General features: G+C 43.9%; 1 pseudogene; it reads left to right on the top strand.

Moving 5' to 3' along the window:
• Positions 1-2,323: 2,323 nt before the first annotated feature.
• LOC115251242 (general transcription factor II-I repeat domain-containing protein 2-like) lies at positions 2,324-7,852 on the top strand (annotated as a pseudogene).
• The last annotated feature ends 10,736 nt before the right edge of the window (positions 7,853-18,588 follow it).

Below are 18,588 nucleotides of genomic sequence, written 5' to 3'. Positions count from 1 at the left end.
AACACAACTGTCAATTCTTTTCAATAATACTCTTCGTTTACACTCACCTTGTCGGTCTTCAGTCTTCCTGCTTAGTCTGAAAGGAATACTTTTAAAAACTCGTTTGTTGGGTTCCCAGTTTCTGGGACCGTTGTTGCTGGTGTCTACCTGCAGGGGGCGTGGAGGAGCCGCTCATCAGCCACAGCTGGCCCCGCAGACACACGCACCTGCGGTCTCTCTTCAATCTCCCGTTAGATTTAAGGACAGAACTCCCGTCTGCCAGCGGCGGAGTGTTTTCGTCCTCATCGCCAAACCCTGACTTCTGTGGCTTGACTATTTTTGAGAGTTTTCCCAGCGGACTTGTTTTGGGCTCTGTCGAGGTCTCTCCGCCTCTGTGAACGCGGACCGAACTGTTCTTGTTCACTTTAAAATAAAGACGCTTTTCGGACACCATTCTCCACTGCTTGTTGCTGCTTTCGGGTCCTGATCCAACCGTTCCGAACACTCCTCTGTTGATCAACAACTTTATGGCTGTTGATTTATATTCCACTACTATAAAAGCGTTCTGGGAGGGTTCATGATTAAAAGTTCTTTTGCTATTTTAATGCCATAAATAATGAAAACTTATTATGCAACTTAATTAGATAAATAAACTTAGTTAAAAAAGATTTATGATGCGTCACAGATTTTGAAAGACTTGTAAAAGCAGCATATTTCTGCAGCCCTGGAGTCCAGGAGGAGCAGCAGAGGTCAGAATGTGTCGGAGCGCGTTTAACTATTGTCTACAGTTCCACGCGTGTCCACCGGGTGGCGGTAAAACATCACATGATGTTTCTCCTTTTTGGAACTTCTTCAGCTGCGTTGAGCTTTAAATCTTCACCTGTCGCTCCCTTTAAGCTCTAAACTTTGCGGTTCTGTGTGTAGTTTGTTGGTTTAAATATTTTTGATTAATTCTGATGACGACTGAAACTGTGTCACACATTTAAATTATTTATTGTCATTTTTGGGCCTAAACTGGACCAGTTCTGTGAGCTGTTTTGCTTTTTCTGTGGACCAGATGTTCCAGGCAGGTTCCATCATCGGACACAGACGGAGACAGGTCACGTGACAACAGTCAGCCTTTAGTTCTTTATTACAGGAGGATCTGGTTTATATACAGACACGAATCTGCAAAATACTAAAAAATATATGAACCCAAAGTACTAAAAAGTCTACATCCACGCACACGCGTGTATTAAGTGTTTATACACACGTTTGAATGAAATGGTTTCATCAGCGCTGCCGGGGGCTGAGCAGGCTTCATAAATCTGAAGCTCTGAGATCCTTTAAAGATCTCCTGGAATCAGCAGATGGGGGTTTGATCAAAAACTGTAAGAATCAGTCAAGCTATCAAATCTTGACTCAGCCCAAGCGTGAACCAGTCCATCCAGAGCTGATTATGGCTCAGCCAGGAGGAAAGCACGGCCTGGGGGGGTTAATATGGAGCAGGCACACTCTGGCTCTATTGCTACTGAAAACAGCCCTTCAGCACAGCAGCCTGGAATACAGTTCTGGAGAACACCTGTTCCCAACAGAACCTGTTTAAAACGGGACCAGTAAAGATGCCCGGCGTGACCACGACCACGGGGAGAGAGGGGGGAGGGGGGGGGGCAGAGACAGGCGGTAACGCCGCTGCCCACCGATTCACCTGGAAACAACAAAAACCCCAGCAGCTTGGACCCAATATGGCAGCGTGTTCCTCAAAAACGCTCCTCAAACTCTCCCCACAGCTTTATTGCTAAACAGGATTTGGGTTTTTTTGTCCGTGCTAAATGGAAAGAGTTTGTCCTTTGGTGTCCAACAGGACCACGATTTGGATGGATGGATGATTTGATGTTATTGAGAATAAAAACAGCTGAAAATGGAAGCGGAGATGTTTCAGAGTACCAGAGTTCAGAATGAGTTTCTAATCAAACACTGCCTGTTCTGAATGATGAATGGATGAATTTTTATTTAATTTTGACTAATTTAGACTAATTTTAACATCCTTTATGCCAGTTCCATAGAGCGTGTGCGCGCACACACACACTAGCAAAGATGAGATCCAAACAGCCAAATAAATGGGAGTCAAAAGAAATCATTTAAAGCTCATATGTCAGAGTCAAGGTCGAGGGTTTTCTATGGCCCCCGGGATGATATTGATTTATTATTAGAACCGGCCCACAGGCCGCAGATGTTTTACACAGGCCAATACTACATTTCCCACAATGCAACGGTGACAGTCTGAGCGGGAGGTGGCTTCTTTTAATTATTTATCAGTAGTCATTAGCATAACAGCAAAAGTTAACTTTCAGATACCCATAAAATGGCAAAACGGAAGGTGGACACTGAGAACCGGGGGTTCAAACAAGGTGGGAGTGGGAGTACATGTTCACGGAGGCAGCTGGGAAACCTGGGTGTCTTCTGTGTGGAGAAAGGGTGGCGGTAATGAAAGAATATCATCTGAGACGGCATCATGAAACTAAACACGCGGACAAAGACAAGAATATGGACATGGAACAAAAGCTACAGAAGGTTGAGGAATTAAAACCAGGCCTCAAATCTGGACAGGCTCTGTTCAGAAAAGCCAAATCTCTAAGCGAGGCTGCTGTCAAGGCCAGTTTGATTCTGGCAGAAGAGATCGCTCAATCAGCCCGGCCATTTCCAGAGGGGGATTCCATCAAACACTGCATGCTTAAAGTTTGTGAGCAAGTTTGCCCAGACAAAAGGCAACTCTTTTGAAACGGGAGCCTGAGCAGAAACACCATTGTTGTCCCTCAATCTAAAAGAGCAGCTGGAGAAAAAGGGGAAAGATTTCATGGCATCTTCCCTGGCTGTGGATGAGAGCAGCGACATTAGAGGGGACTCCAGCCTCAACGTGACAGAGGAGTTTCTGGCGTTACGTCCTGTGCACGGCACAACCACAGGACAGGATTTGTATGAAGAGGTGTCAAGATGTGGAAATGAGATGGAGCTGCCTCGGGAAAAACTGGCGGGTTGGACAACAGACGGAGCACCTGCCATGTGTGGACACAGGAGTGGACTGGTGGCCAAGATACGGGAGAAGATGCAGGAGGAAAACGTTACGGCTGAACTGACAGCTCATCATTGCATCATACACCTGGAATCGTTGTGTGCTGAAGCCCTGAAAATGGAACATGGAATGTTCACCATCACGCACGCAGTGAACTTTATCAGAGCCAAAGGTTTAATTCAGCGCCAGTTCAAGGCGTTTCTGAGCGAGTGGGAAACGCAGCGTGGTGATTTGCCCCCTCACACTGAGGTGCGATGGCTAAGCCAGGGAAAGGTGCTGCAAAGATGTTTCCAGCTTGGTGAGGAGATTGGATGTTCTTGGACAGCAAAGGGAAAGACACAACTCAACTCCCAGACCAAAGGTTCTTGTGTGAAACGGCTTTTCTGTGGCACATTCCGAGTCATCTGAATGCAATGAAGCTGCAGCTGCAGGGTCGGGGTGGTGTCCCCTCTGATATGTACAGTACAGTGAAGGCCTTTAAAACCAAACGGACTGTGTGGGAGGCACAGATGCACAAAGGAAACTTGAGCCACTTTCCCAGCTGCCAGACCCTGAAAGAGAAGCTCTCTACCAGTGTGTTCCCGAGCGCACAGTTTGCTGATCTTTTTTTTTTTTTTTTTAATTTATTTATTTTTTATATAGCGTCTTATACAATCAAAATTGTTTCAAGGCGCTTTCCAGAATCCCAGGGCCTGACCCCAGACAAGCAACAGTGGCAAGGAAAAACTCCCCTTTAACAGGAAGAAACCTTGAGCAGGACCAGGCTCATGTAGGGGGACCCTCCTGCTGATGGCCGGCTGGGTAAAGAGAGAGGAGAAGGGGGAGGACAGGTAGAGGATAGGATAGGTAGGAGAGGAGAGGGGTAGAGGAGAGGAGAAGTAGAGTGAAGGGGAGGTAGAGGAGAGGAGAAGGAGAAGGAGGAGGAGGGGAAAGAGGAGAGGAAAGGAGAGGAGAGGGAGAGGAAAAGGAGAAGGAGAAGGAGGGGGAGAGGAGAGGAGAGGAGAGGAGAGGAGAGGAGAGGAGAGGAGAGGAGAGGAGAGGAGAGGAGAGGAGAGGAGAGGCACAGAGCACAGAAACACACACAAAAAATATGATGTACAATCACTTCAGCGGGGCCGGAGGTCATTATGCAGCTCCGAGGGCGGCGATACCTGTAAATAAATAGAGGGGTGGGGGGGGGGCAGAAAAACTACACAAGAATCAGCATAACTAGTCTGCTTGATGAGGAGAGGAAAGGAGAGGAAAGGAGAGGAAAGGAGAGGAAAGGAGAGGAGAGGAGAGGAAACCATGACCCAGTGGAGTGACAGAGGCCTGTCAGGTGATCATGTTTCCGGACCCCGGCAGCCTTGGCCTATAACAGCATAGCTAAGATGTGACCTAACGATTAGACGACCCCCTAAGTATGATAATTTGTCTGTCTATGATAGTAACTGGAACTACTGAATTAGTAACAATAAGCTTTTTCAAAGAGGTAGGTTTTGAGTCTGATCTTAAAAGTAGCGATGGAGTCAGCCTCCCGTACCTGGACAGGGAGCTGGTTCCACAGCAGGGGGGCCTGGTAGCTAAATGCTCGGCCCCCCATTCTACTCCTGGAAACTCTGGGAACCACAAGTAGACCAGCATTCTGAGAGCGGAGCGGTCTATTGGGCTGATAAGGTATCACTAGCTCCTTCAGGTAGGATGGAGCTAGGCCTCTGAGGACCTTGTAGGTCAAAAGAAGGGTTTTAAAAATTATTCTAAATTTAACGGGCAGCCAATGAAGCGACGCCAGTCCAGGAGTAATGTGATCTCTTTTATCAATATCTGTCAGAACTCTGGCTGCAGCATTTTGGATCAGCTGGGGGCTTCTTAAAGAGTTGTTTGGACACCCTGATAATAAAGAATTACAGTAGTCCAGCCTGGAAGGAACAAATGCATGGACTAACTTTTCAGCATCATGCTGCATCAGTAGCTTCCTGATCTTTGTGATGTTCCTCAAGTGAAAAAAGGCACTTCTAGAGACTAATTTAATGTGTGAGTTGAAGGAGAGATTTTGATCAAAAGTTACTCCTAGATTCCTCACAGAGAGACTAGATGTTAATGAGATACCATCTAGAGTGATCATGTGATCTAATCTATCCCAGAGAGGTTCAGGACCAAACACCATGACCTCAGTTTTTCCTGGGTTAAGGAGGAGGAAATTTGAAGACATCCAGGACTTTATGTCTTTAAGACAGGTCTGGAGCTTCACTAACTTCTCTGTCTCCTCGGGTTTCATGGATAAATAGAGCTGAGTGTCATCAGCATAACAATGAACATTTTTCCCATGCTGTCGAATAATGTTCCCTAAGAGAAGCATGTACAAGGTGAAGAGGATTGGTCCAAGTACAGAACCTTGAGGAACTCCATGGCTAACCCTACTGTATGAGGAGGGAACACCATGGACATGAGCAAACTGGGATCTATCAGATAAATATGATCTAAACCAGTCTAGTGCTGTCCCTTTAATCCCAATCACATGTTCCAGTCTCTGTAACAGGATGCTGTGATCAACTGGATCAAAAGCAGCACTGAGGTCCAGCAGAACCAGCATAGAGACCAGTCCATGATCGGAAGCTATGAGAAGATCATTAGTGACTTTAAGAAGTGCTGTTTCTGTGCTGTGGTGAGCTCTAAAGCCTGACTGCAACATCTCAAACAGGCTGTTCCTCTGCAGGTGCTGTAGTAACTGAGTCACCACCACCTTCTCAAGAACGTTAGAGATAAAAGGAAGGTTGGATATTGGCCTATAATTTGCTAAGACATCGGGATCCAGTGATGGTTTTTTAAGCAACGGCTTAATCACTGCCACCTTGTAGGACTGGGGTACATAACCTGACACTAAAGAACCATTGATCTGGTCCAGGATAGAACTGCCTATCAATGGTAAAACATCCTTCAACAGGTGTGTTGGGATGGGATCTAAAAGACACGTGGTGGTCTTGGATTTCTGAATTAGCGATGACGCCTCAGAAAAATATATAGGGCTGAAGGAGCTTAAGGGCTCGTTGGAGACCCTGTATGTTCCCACAGTCGGCACATCTGGTGATGGTCCAGTTGTTGGGATGGCCTGGTTAGCTTTCTCTCTGATAGCTAGAACTTTATCAGTGAAGAAGCTCATGAAGTCTTCACCACTCAGGGAAGAAGGGATACGTGGATCTAAAACACTGTGACTCTTAGTTAATTTGGCCACAGTGCTGAAAAGAAACCTGGGGTTGCTCTTATTTTCCTTAATCAAAGAAGAAAAATAAGCTGTTCTAGCCTTACGGAGGGCCTTTTTATAAACTAATAGACAGTCTTTCCAGGCTACATGATAGCTGTCTATTTTACAAGAATGCCACTTCCTTTCCAGTCTTCGCACTTTCTGCTTGAGGGTCCTGATATGTGAATTATACCAGGGGGCACACCTCCTCTGATTTAGTATTTTCTTTTTCAGGGGGGCAACAGAATCAAGCGTGGTTCTCAGTGAGGTTGCTGCACCTTCAGAAACAGAGTCGACCTCAGCAGGGCTAAGATTATAATGATTGATCCCTGGGGAAACACACGGTAGAGGTAAGATCGGGCCTAAAAAATCCAGCCCGACCCGACCCAGGCCCGCGGGCATTAAAGCCCGACCCAGCCCAAGCCCGACCAATTTACTTGATTTGCAGGCCCGAGCCCGAAGCAAACCCGAAATTTAAATTTATCCCATAGTATTTTGGGCAGAAAAAACGCAAGATCTTTTAAGGTTAAAATAATCTACATATTTTTATGATCATGATAAATGAATGGAACACAGAATAAGAGGCCAGACAAAGAGAGTGAAAGAGAAATCTTGATGCGCACTCGCTTAATTACGCGGAGAAATACTGCAGCCCACTAGGCTTTAAATAGAATAACGCAAATCAAATAAATGGTAAAAGATTATAGCAATTACCTTACAGCGCCTTCTCTGTTTTATCCAAATTATTTATTTATAATAAGTATTCCTTAGTTTAGTATCCACACATCGTTTTAGTGTATATTTTTATAAACAAATATTTATTAAAAAAAAGTCAGCGAGAGAGAAGCCCGGCCCGACCCGACCCGAACGTAATGATTGACATTTTACGCATTTTAAGCCCGACCCGAATTTCGGGTTGGGTCGGGCTCGGACTCGGGCTCGGGCTCGGTCTTAAGATCTTACCTCTGATCCCAGGACCACCGTGTGTCACACGGTGGTCCTGGGATCAGCACAGGGATCACTTCCTTAAACTTAGCTACAGCATTATCTGAAAGACATCTGCTATAGTAAGACTGTTCTGAGGATAGAAGAATCCTTAATCATAAATGTGAAAGTGATCAAAGAATGGTCTGACAGGACTGGGTTCTGAGGGAACACTGATTAAATTAATGTTCTCGCCGCTGACTTCCCACGCCGATTCACTGACGTAAAAGCACCAAAAAGCAGGTTTGAACTGCTCAGCCGTCCATTTGAGGTTGAGGTGGAAAGCTCAGCACCAAAGCTCCAAATGGAGTTGATTGAGCTCCAATGCAGTGATGCCCTGAAGGCAACACATGGGGCAGTGGGTGCTGCAGAGTTTGCCCGTTTCCTCCCCGACACACATCCAGGCTGCTCCAACGTTGCCTGTGTTTGGCAGCACAGACCTGCGGGAACAACTGCTTTCTTTGATGAAGCTGAACAAAACATCACACAGAAGTGGACTTCCTGCTGAACACCTTCACTCAATTGTGAGGAGTTCCTCAGCTCAGAGCCGGACCCCCAACATTGATGAACTCGTCCAAAAGATGAGACACCACCAAGTATCAGCCTCAAACAAGTGAACATTAAGGTGCAATAACACATTTACAATTATTACTCAGTTCAAGTTTAAAAGTTAAAGTTAAATATTTTTCACTGCACATGTGCCTTTTCCTTGAAGAAAGTGTTGTTTTTGGTGAAGAGATTTTTGCACTTTATGTTATTGTATTTCAATCCAATTATGTTCTAAAAATATTTCAGTTGAGTGAATGATAGAAAATTACTGTTATAAGTAAATTTAGCCCACTTTTGCTAAATGAGAAAATATACTGATGGTGCCTTGAATAATACCGCTTCATTCATTTAATGTTCATGTTATGGGGATTTTTATAGAAAGCAAATTTGTCTTTTGTGCCTCTTGAAAATTAAAAATGACTGACAGAGCCATAAGAAACTATTGCTTTATTTATCTGATCATATTATAAAATATTTGTTAGGTTTTCAGTTGGTTCAATTTGGTTCACTAGACTATATGCGGTCATTTAAAATTTTCCAATGAACATTGGATCAGTCTGGCCCTCGGCTTGGAGCTACATTTTTTATTTGGCCCGCCGTCCATTTGACTTTGACACCCCTGATTTAAATGAATCAGTATGTTTCCATCAGTGGTTAAAAATCCGATGAATGTGATCATCAAAATGCACAAATTCTGTCTTAAATCAGTATCAGCCGTCTTTGTTCATTTAAATATATGGAGCAGTGATCCAGGATTAAACGTTGCTGTTGTCCAAGATTACTGACTGATCCATGATGTGTAACAGATTTCTATTATATCGATTAACGTGAATGTTTGCATTGAAGAAGACAGAAATCTGCAGAATGTAAACTGTATAAAAGTTCACTTTCACAGAAACAGTTGCAGTCTCATTATGGGCTGTAACTGGAGGAGCTCCAGCTTATGTCATTAGAATCTACATGATTCAGTTTATTCATGCTTTTAGTGCTCTTTTGACTGAATTTTACCAGGTAAAAATGTACCTTTTCTGCCCCCAATACAAGAGTTCCTCTGTGTTCTAAGAGTTTAAAGAAATTTAAAAAACTTAAAAGGAAGCCAGATTTCCTTCAAAAGCCTGGTTTGACCAGCAAGTCTGGCTCATTTGCAGTTATTGATGAGCTCTTTTTCTGTGATATCTGTCATTTAAGTCCTCAAAAGCTGTTTAAGGGTCATTTTCCTTCCACTTCTCAATCACCGACGTGTCCAACTTCACAGGACCTGCCCAAAGGTTCCCGTTTTTGTCATCCTCGCAAAAACGGACTAAAAGGACGCTTCTCCGGGTCATCCAGCTCACGGTGTCCAGGCAGCTCACTTTCTCTGTCGGGTAGACGATCTTCCCACAGCGGGCGCACTGAGGGTTCATCCTCGGAACCTCCTCCGCGGTCTCCTCCGCTTCTTTAAAACAGATATAGCTGCCGTCGCCGGCAGCCGAGCGCCAGAAGTTCCAGCAAACGTTTGACAACCAGCAGCGACGACAAAATGTAGAGATACAAGTCAGTAGGAGACAGACGGAGCCTCTGTGGACGCACGAAGGAGCCGCGTCCGGGCTGGAGACTCGCTGATGCTGAGCTGACATCCACCGTCAGTGACCATATTTTATTGAATAGACTGAAGAACCTGGTCGGCCTCTCTGGTACTGTTCTTAACTGGTTCACCTCCTACCTTACTGATCGAAGCTTCTTTGTAAGTATGGATACATGCTCCTCGAGAATCCATGAGACAAGATGTGGGGTTCCCCAAGGGTCAATCTTAGGTCCAACCCTTTTTAATCTTTACATGCTTCCTCTTGGGGACGTCATCAGGAGCCACGGCATCAGCTTCCACAGCTATGCTGACGATACGCAGCTGTACATCGCCGTGGCTCCTGATGACACAGGGCCAGTTGATGCCCTTTTTAACTGTATTCTAGATATCCAGTCATGGATGGCAGAAAACCTCCTACAGCTCAACCAGGACAAAACAGAAGTCTTAGTTATTGGTCCTGAAGGTCAGAGAGAGAAACTTTTTCCAAAATTAAAGGATTTTAAGCCATCTCAATCTGTAAAAAATCTGGGTGTGATCTTTGACTCTGAGCTTAGTTTTATTCCACACATCAAAAACATAACAAAGGTAGGTTTTTACCACCTGAAGAATATAGCCAGAGTCCGCCCGTTTCTCTCTCAGGCCAGCACGAGGTGCTGATGCACGCTTTTATCTCTTGTCGTCTAGATTATTGTAATGCCCTGCTCTCTGGTCTTCCCAAAAAGAGCATCACTAACCTACAATTATTACAAAACTCAGCTGCACGGGTGCTGACGAGGACCAGAGGGCGGGAGCACATCACACCGGTTTTAGAATCGCTGCATTGGCTACCCGTGCGTTTCAGGATCGATTTTAAGGTTCTTTTATTAGTTTTTAAATGTCTTAATGGTCTTGGCCCGACTTATTTATCTGACCTGCTTTTATTCTATCAACCCTCGCGGACTCTGAGGTCCTCTGGCACCGGCCTTTTAACCATCCCACATGTAAGCTCTAAAACGCACGGGGAAGCGGCCTTCAGTTATTATGGTCCCCGACTGTGGAACAGCCTGCCGGAGAACCTCAGGGTCGCAGAGACTGTTGAGATTTTTAAAAAGAGGCTCAAGACACACCTTTTTAATCAGGCCTTTAATTGATTTTCTGATTATTTTCAATTTATTTTATGTCTTATCCTTATTTTACTTGACACTTTTACTGTTTTACTCCCTCAGTTCTTAGTCTCTCAGTTTTTAGTCTTTACACCTTTTATCCCATTTACTGTTTTAGTCTGTTTTAGTCTTAGTACTGTTTTACTCCCTCAGTTCTTATTCTCAGTTTTTAGTCTTTACACCTTTTATCCCATTTACTGTTTTAGTCTGTTTTAGTCTTAGTACTGTTTTACTACTTCAATTCTTAGTTCCTCAGCTTTTAGCTTTTATACCTTTTATCCCATTTACTGTTTCAGTCCTTCGGTTTTTAGCTCCAGTGTCTCCTCATGGTGTTTCCTCATGGGGGCCTGCCAGGCTGGGAGATGTTTCCGGTCTACCGCTGGGGGTGCTGTCCCATTGTCGACCCTGGCCTGGGTGGTTAGGGGGCTCTGTGCTTTGGTGTGGAGCCTCCGGTCTGTCCGGGTCGGGCTGGTCTTTGTGGCGGTACCGCCTGTGGTCACGGACCGTGACCTCCCTCGGCCTGGTGGGCCTCCAAAGGTGGCGTCTCCTTCGCCTCAGGTCTCGGTGCCCAGCCATGTCTCAGCTTGTCTAAGCTTGTTTGTGTGTGTGGATGTGTGTGTAAGTGTGTTGTATGCATGTGTGTGTGTGTCCTTTTCTTGATTCTCTTGTTCTCTTTGCTGTTTTTATCCTTTGTGAGGCACTTTGTGCTACCTAGCGTATGAAAAGTGCCATATAAATAAAGATTGATATTGATATTGACAAGCTAGCGAGAGTTAGCTCACGAGACCGGAAATTAGCGACAGTAACCGGAAGTAAACAAAGGAGCAGACAACTTTGCGTTCAAGTTTCATTCAAATATGCAAATAAAGAGTAAAATAACAAATACATTTAAACTTAACAGAAAATATAAGGACTCATCAACTTTATTTATACCCAAAATGTAGTTTGTCATTACATAAACTTCCTCATGCAAATATTTACACTGTATGATATTAAACTATTAGCATCACACAAATGTATTTTAAGTTATGCCAAAAAATACATGTAAAAATGTTTCGATCCTCAGTCACATAACACAAAGCAGATAAACACATGAGGAAACACAGTAAAGTTTCAAATAAAAAAAAAAATCAAATCTAAGTAAAAATTAAAATGAGAATCTGTGACTGTGTACTGCGCAATCCCTTGCTTATTCTAAGCTTATTCTTTTTATTTTAATTATTTAGTTTGCTGTTAACTATTGTCTTCCTGATTTAGGCGTAACGAGCTGCAGGTGCGCTGGAGGCTCAGCGCTCTTCGGAGATCGCCCCCCCTGAATGCCGTTCCAGCAGGTAGAGGAGGAGGTGAGAAGTCCGAGTGCCGACCAGAAACCCAAGAACAAATAACATATGAAAGATAATATATGAACATGTGACTTAATAACGTATGAAAGAGGATATATGAACATGTGACTTAATAACATATGAAAGAGAATATATGAACATATGACTTAATAAGATATGAAAGAGGATATATGAACATGTGGTGTTTCCACTATAACACACAGATATACACACATCAGTATCAGTGTTCCAAATCCTGTTTTCTTTTTCTGCCAGCTCTTCCTCGAGCGATGACCCCACATCTTGCGCATGTCCCGCCCTGCTGAGGCAGAGCCGTACTGGGATGGAGCGTTACCGCGGCGATTCAGCTCAGTGGGCTACATTGCCTCGGCTGAGGAGTACTACAGTGTGAAGTCCTGCAGTGAGCTGATGTTTGAGAAACAGTCTGGGAGACACGGACTGGTGACCCGAGTCACACACGCTGCCAGTACGTTTCCAGAAACATTTAAACACATGAGATATAGAAGCATCAGTAGCTTCATTTGAGTTCTGAGCTTTGGTGTCTGTGTGGAGCTGTGAAACCACAAGAAGAGAGAGGAGCCATCAGCTGTACGCAGAGATCAAGCCGGCTGTGGATGGAGCCACTACATCATTAAACACATGCGCAACAAGAACGACCACTACCTAATCAGTAATAGTATAATAGTAATAGTAACGGTAAATAGTAACGTATAATAAATACATTTGAAGAGACAATTAAGAGAATGTTTTCATGCTTATAAGAGTGGTCGAGGAGCCATTTAGAAATTTATAAAGATGCATTGTGTGATACCAGGAACTAATTTAACTTCAAGGCGAAGCTGCTTCTGCTTTGTCGACCATCGACTGATCTCCTGAAAGTCCACCACCGCTTTTTAAAAACTGAATTTTTCATCTATGGAGGGAGTAGACGGCAGATGTTTCCACAGATGCTCTTCACCAGTGGTCAGTGAGTGATGCAGCAGATGAGCGGGAGTTGACTGGCTTCAACCAGCTACTGTCTCAATGTCTCCAGCCCATAGTGTGGATTCTCTACGAGATCAGACAGCAGCTTCAGCTCTGAATCCTGCAGCTGGTTCTCACTCAGGTCCAGTTCTCTGAGATGGGAGGGATTGGACCTCAGTGCCGAGGCCAGAGAGTCACAGCTGATCTCTGATAAGCTGCAGCGCCTTAATCTAAATAAAGAAGGGAAACTTTTATAAGGTTATAAGTGAAACCAGTATTAATCTAGTAATATGTAATTACCACAATTCCAACCTCTCAGGTTTGCACTGTTCCAAAGGAGAATATATATTGTTCTGGCCCTCACTCTTCCCAGGTTCTCCCCACCTCTTTCCCTCCCATCTCATCATGGAGATCCATCTCACCTGTGGCTCATCTTTAAAGGCACAACCTGTCTTAGATGACTTCCTGTCTCCCTCACCATCTCCCTCCTCGTTGGCTGGTGTCGACCAGGCACCCTCACCTAGTTTTGTCTAATTTTGGTTACCATCTGTCGGCTTTTTCATTGTCCTTAAATCAATTTATCATGAATAAGTGGTCCCCGTGTGGCCCTCCCTCCTGAAGGAACTGGGCACAACACACACACTCAGAAAGTGTGAGGACCCTCGGATGGAATAATGGACATTTTTGAGAATGGTGTTTACCTCAGAGTTTCCAGTCGGCAGTTTGGAAAGTGGAGAAAACCACAGAGCAGCTTCACTCCTGAATCCTGCAGCTGGTTCCCACTCAGGTCCAGAACCCTCAGATGGGAGGGATTGGACCTCAGCGCCGAGGCCAGAGAGTCACAGCTGATCTCTGATAAACTGCAGACACTCAGTCTGGATAAGGAATCATGGCAAAAAATTGGAGGAAAAGTCATATTACACTTGCTCAAAATCATTATTTCATTTTATTTCATTATTTAATCAGGGCCCTTGGAGTCAGGAGAGCTCTGGCCCCCACTGATAAACTGGGATATTACAGCAACATAGTCAAAAAGTATCGATAAAATTGACTTTCAATGGCTCATTTAAATTCATACTACACTTCTCTTCTCCAAAAGTCAATGGAGTTTATTTTGAAGCCTTTCATTGTTTAGTTGTTATGTCAAAGATAAAAGAAAGCTGACCTGAGAGTCTCCAGCTTACAGAGAGGATCCTGGAGAAAACCACAGAGCAGCTTCACTCCTGGATCCTGCAGCTTGGTCGCAGTCAGCTCCAGAACCCCCAGATGGGAGGGATTGGACCTCAGCGCCGAGGCCAGAGAGTCACAGCTAAGATCTGATAAACTGTAGTGTAACAACCTAGAAAACCAATAAATGGGGCAAATAAAAACACTTTTCTCAATATGAAAATGAAGAGAAAAGCAGAAAATGTAAAGAAATTTAGAAAAGACCAACAGAGGCCTCCTGACCTGAGCGTCTCCAGTCTGCAGTTTGGATGCATCATTGCAGAAGACAGTAACTTTACTGCAGCATCTGTCAGGCTTTTGTTCTTGCTTAAGCTCAGCTCCCGTAGATGAGAAGGGTTTGACGTCATTGCTGAGGCCACAACTTCCCAATGACTCTTTGAAAGAAAACTACCAGACAGTCTGTTGTGTATGAAACAAAAATAGTGAGTCAAACTTTGGGATTTCTAATCAACTTATCTGAGAATCTACCTAAACACAAATGTAGCTCATTTCCTGGAAAAGCTAAATTCAACACCGTAGAGCAACAGTTTGAACGACCATCAGATCTGAAATGCAACTGAATTATTCTTAACATTTGTCTTATTTTAGAACAGCTCACAATTACTAAATATTTAAAATGATTATAGCAAATGCTTTAAAGAAATGAGCATCTTTTTATCTGTCTATCGGCTCTTTGGATATTTTGCATTTCATCCAATTTGTACGATCGTGCGTCAAGTCTTAATTCAGCGATCCGATCGATGACATCAGAGTCTCTGGTTGCATCGATTGCCCTCAGCTTCTGTTATATCTGCCTGTTTTCCTTCAAATCATTTTCACTGCACCTTTTGTTGCTAGTGATGAAGTTGCCACCTAACGGGTGTGGAAAGGGTCAAACAACTTTGTGGGTCACATAAAGGCTCCAAACGGAACCGCCACAAAGACCTAAAACACCCATTTAAACCAACGAGGCCGGCTGTTTTTACGCGGAACAAATGAAGCAAAATAGTCACGTGTCATTAGTTAAAATGTGTTTTTCTGTCGTTTGAATACGATGTATACAAACAAACAAAAGTTATTTAATGACATGACAGTAATTTCATGATAGTCAGTTAACTTGCAGCTCCTATTATTCCTGCCTTATGTTGGTTTGTCTGTATTGACCTTTGAACTTATATCCAGCCAGTGTTGAACATTTCTGAATGAATTGTTGTTTTTTTAATTTATGGACGCTGCAATGGAAATAAAGAATTGAAGGAATGACCACTGGAGGGGGTATTGCTACCTGACATGATCCACTCGGTTGATTTAAACGCCGATGTCCGGCCCCAAAAATCTTTACTTACTCGGCCTTCCTGCAGTTCCTCACAGCTGGAATCAGGCGACGTCGTCCCTTCACTGAGGTGTTGTACTGCTGCAGGTTCAGTTCATCCAGAACCTCCTCTGACATCTGCAGCAGGTAGGCCAGAGCTGAACAGTGGATCTCTGACAGTCTCCTCTGTGATTTCTTCCCTGACTTCAGGAACTCTTGGATCTCCTGATGGACTGACTGATCCTTCATCTCCATCAGACAGTGGAAGATGTTGATGCTTCTGTCTGGGGAGATTTCATCACTGTTCTCCTCCTTCAAGTTGTTGAGGACCTTCTGGATGGTTTCTGGATGGCTGTCCGTCTGATCCAACAGTCCACCCAAGATCCTCTGATTGGATTCCAGAGAGAGACCATGAAGGAAGCGAACAAACAAGTCCAGGTGGCCATTTTTACTTTCAAGAGATTTCATTAGTGCTCTCCTGAGGAAGTCATCAAGAGATGTGGCTGGATCGTAATTTGTGTGAAACCCAACAAACCCGGAAAAGCGTATTGGTTCAGAATATTTTAGGAACTGACTTATAACCACTGTGTCTTTCCTGGTGTAACAGTGGAACATGTAGACGGCAGCCAGAAACTCCTGAATGCTCAGATGAACAAAGCAGTAGACTGATTTCTGGAAGATCACACTCTCTCTTTTGAAGATCTCTGTACAAACTCCTGAGTACACCGACACCTCGGAGACGTCCAGTCCACATTGCTCCAGGTCTTCTGAGTAGAACATGATGTTTCCTTTCTCCAGATGTTCAAACGCCAGCCGACCCAACTTCAGAAGGAGTTCTTTGTCAGCCTCAGTTAGTTTCCCTGGTCTCTGCTTTCCTCCATACTTCTGCTTCTTCCTCTTTATCTGAACCCTCAGGAAGTGTGAGTAGAGGTCAGTCAGGGTTTTGGGCAGCTCTCCTCTCTGGTCTCTGGTCATCATGTCCTCCAGAACTATAGCAGTGATCCAGCAGAAAACTGGGATCAGACACATGATGTGGAGGCTCCTGGAGGCCTTGATGTGTGAGATGATTCTCTTGGACAGATCTTCATCACTGAACCTCCTCCTGAAGTACTCCTCCTTCTGGGAGTCAGTGAAGCCTCGTACTTCTGTGATCCTGTCAACACACGAGGGAGGAATCTGATAGGCTGCTGCAGGTCTGGAGGTGATCCAGATGAGAGCTGAGGGAAGCAGGTTCCCCTGGATGAGGTTCACCAGGAGCACGCCAACTGACGATACTTGTGTGACATCAGAGATGACCTGATGCTTGTTGAAATGCAGTGAAAATCTGCTTTCATCCACGCCATCAAAGATGAACAGAAGTTTCCAGACAGTCAGATCTTCTGCTCTGATCTTCTGTAATGTTGGATGGAAAACATGAAGCAGTGAGAGAAGACTGTGCTGCTCATCTCTGATCAAATTCAGCTCCCTGCATGAGAGCGGAAGCACCAGACTGATGTCTTGGTTCTCCAAACCTTCTGCCCAGTCCAGAATGAACTTCTGCACTGAGAAGGTTTTTCCAATGCCGGCGACACCGTTGGTCAGAACCACTCTGATGTGTCTCTGTTGCTCAGATAAGACTTTGAAGATGTCCTGGCACTTGATTGGAGTGTCCTGGGTGTTCTTCTTGGAGGTTATCTCAAGCTGTCTCACCTCATGTTGTGTGTCCACCTCCTCACTTTGTCCCTCAGTGATGTAGAGCTCAGTGTAGATCTTGTTCAGCAGGGTTCCACTTCCTGCTTCATTAGTTCCTTCAGTCACATGTTCACATCTTCTCTTCAGACTGATCTTATGACCTTCTATCACCTCCTGCAGTTCACCACCCTCTAAAACAAACAATCTTTTAAATCATTTTACAATTGACATCTACAGCAGTAACACAGATGTCCTCAACTGGAAAATATTCTGTCATGTTTGAATGATCGAAGCAACAGTCGGGTAATGACCCATCTTACGGTCACTTTTAAATGTTATGTCTTCTTATGTACACCTATTCTTTTATTTCATTGGGTTTCAATCTAATTTAGTATATAACAACCATTTCCATGTCTTCCAAGAGTTTGCTTGGACTAAACAGCTGGTAAAAGCTGGATGATATTTAGAAAAACACATCAAACCTTCTCCAAACACATCATACTCAGCAGACCCATTGTCCTGTAAAGGTCACCTGCCTTCAACTCTTTAACACTTTCCAGAACTAAATGACTAAATGTTGCTAAATACTGTCTAAGCATTTAGGAAGGTCTTCAGAGGGTTTGGTTCCAGTGGAACCAAACAAGAGCTCTCTGGATCTTCTCTTGCACATTGTAAATACACAAGTTGTTCCTTTATTCCGACCCAAAAGTATCTTATTAATACAAATGTACGAGCTTACGTGAGAGGCTGTTGTTCAGGTCGGCGGTCTGCAGTTCAGTTCTCCGTTTGTTTTCACCCTCGGGACAGGAGGAATCTCCAATGGAAGCAGACCGTTTCTGATACCTGTCAAAAATGGGAATAGTGGTTATACATGTCTACTGGGCGTTAGCAACACCTAAGAAAGGCTGCGTTCACTTCTACTTTCAGTTTGCTCTGACAGTTGAAGATTGAATGAACACTGAGCATAAAATATAAAGTTATTTAGGTTCTAACAAGCTAGTTTAGTTGGAGAAAAGTGTATTTGATCTAAGTGTTTAGTGGCTTTTCTTCATTGTGAATTTATGTTAAAAATAAAAGTGCCAAATCAGGAATATAAACTCATAGAATAGAACAAAAGTTCTACATTTATGCTCCAAATACAGTCGTCTGGTCTCTGAAACTGATCATTAAATAGCACAGAGGTCACACATATTCAAAAGCTTATTTCAACCATTTAGAAATGACTGATATTGTTGTCTATGGGTTTATTAGAACCAGGAGCCTTATAAATAGACTTTTTAATGAATTTTCATGACATGTGGTGGAACAGTGTGGCAGAACAAGCTGCACAGACCTGCCATGTCTTACCCATCCGTATCTAAATGGAGAGCTGGAGCACTCTGCAATGATGGATATTGTTGGGAAACTTTAAAATATATGCCTAGGAATATTTGTGAGATGATGTTAACCCATGTAGGAGAAATGACCAGTTAAAAACAGAAGCAATTTTCAGTTTTAAAAGATTTACCACACTAAAATTAACATGGGAGTTAATGGGAGCGAACGCCTGACATGTTGGTGCACCGTTTCATTTTAAGGACCTGATGAATTTCATTTTTCACGA

This window comes from Takifugu rubripes, chromosome 10, assembly GCF_901000725.2.
Source record: "Takifugu rubripes chromosome 10, fTakRub1.2, whole genome shotgun sequence".
Taxonomy (NCBI): Eukaryota; Metazoa; Chordata; class Actinopteri; order Tetraodontiformes; family Tetraodontidae; genus Takifugu; species Takifugu rubripes.
The sequence above is the reverse complement of the archived record's forward strand: the minus strand, read 5'-3'. Positions and strand labels throughout refer to the sequence as shown.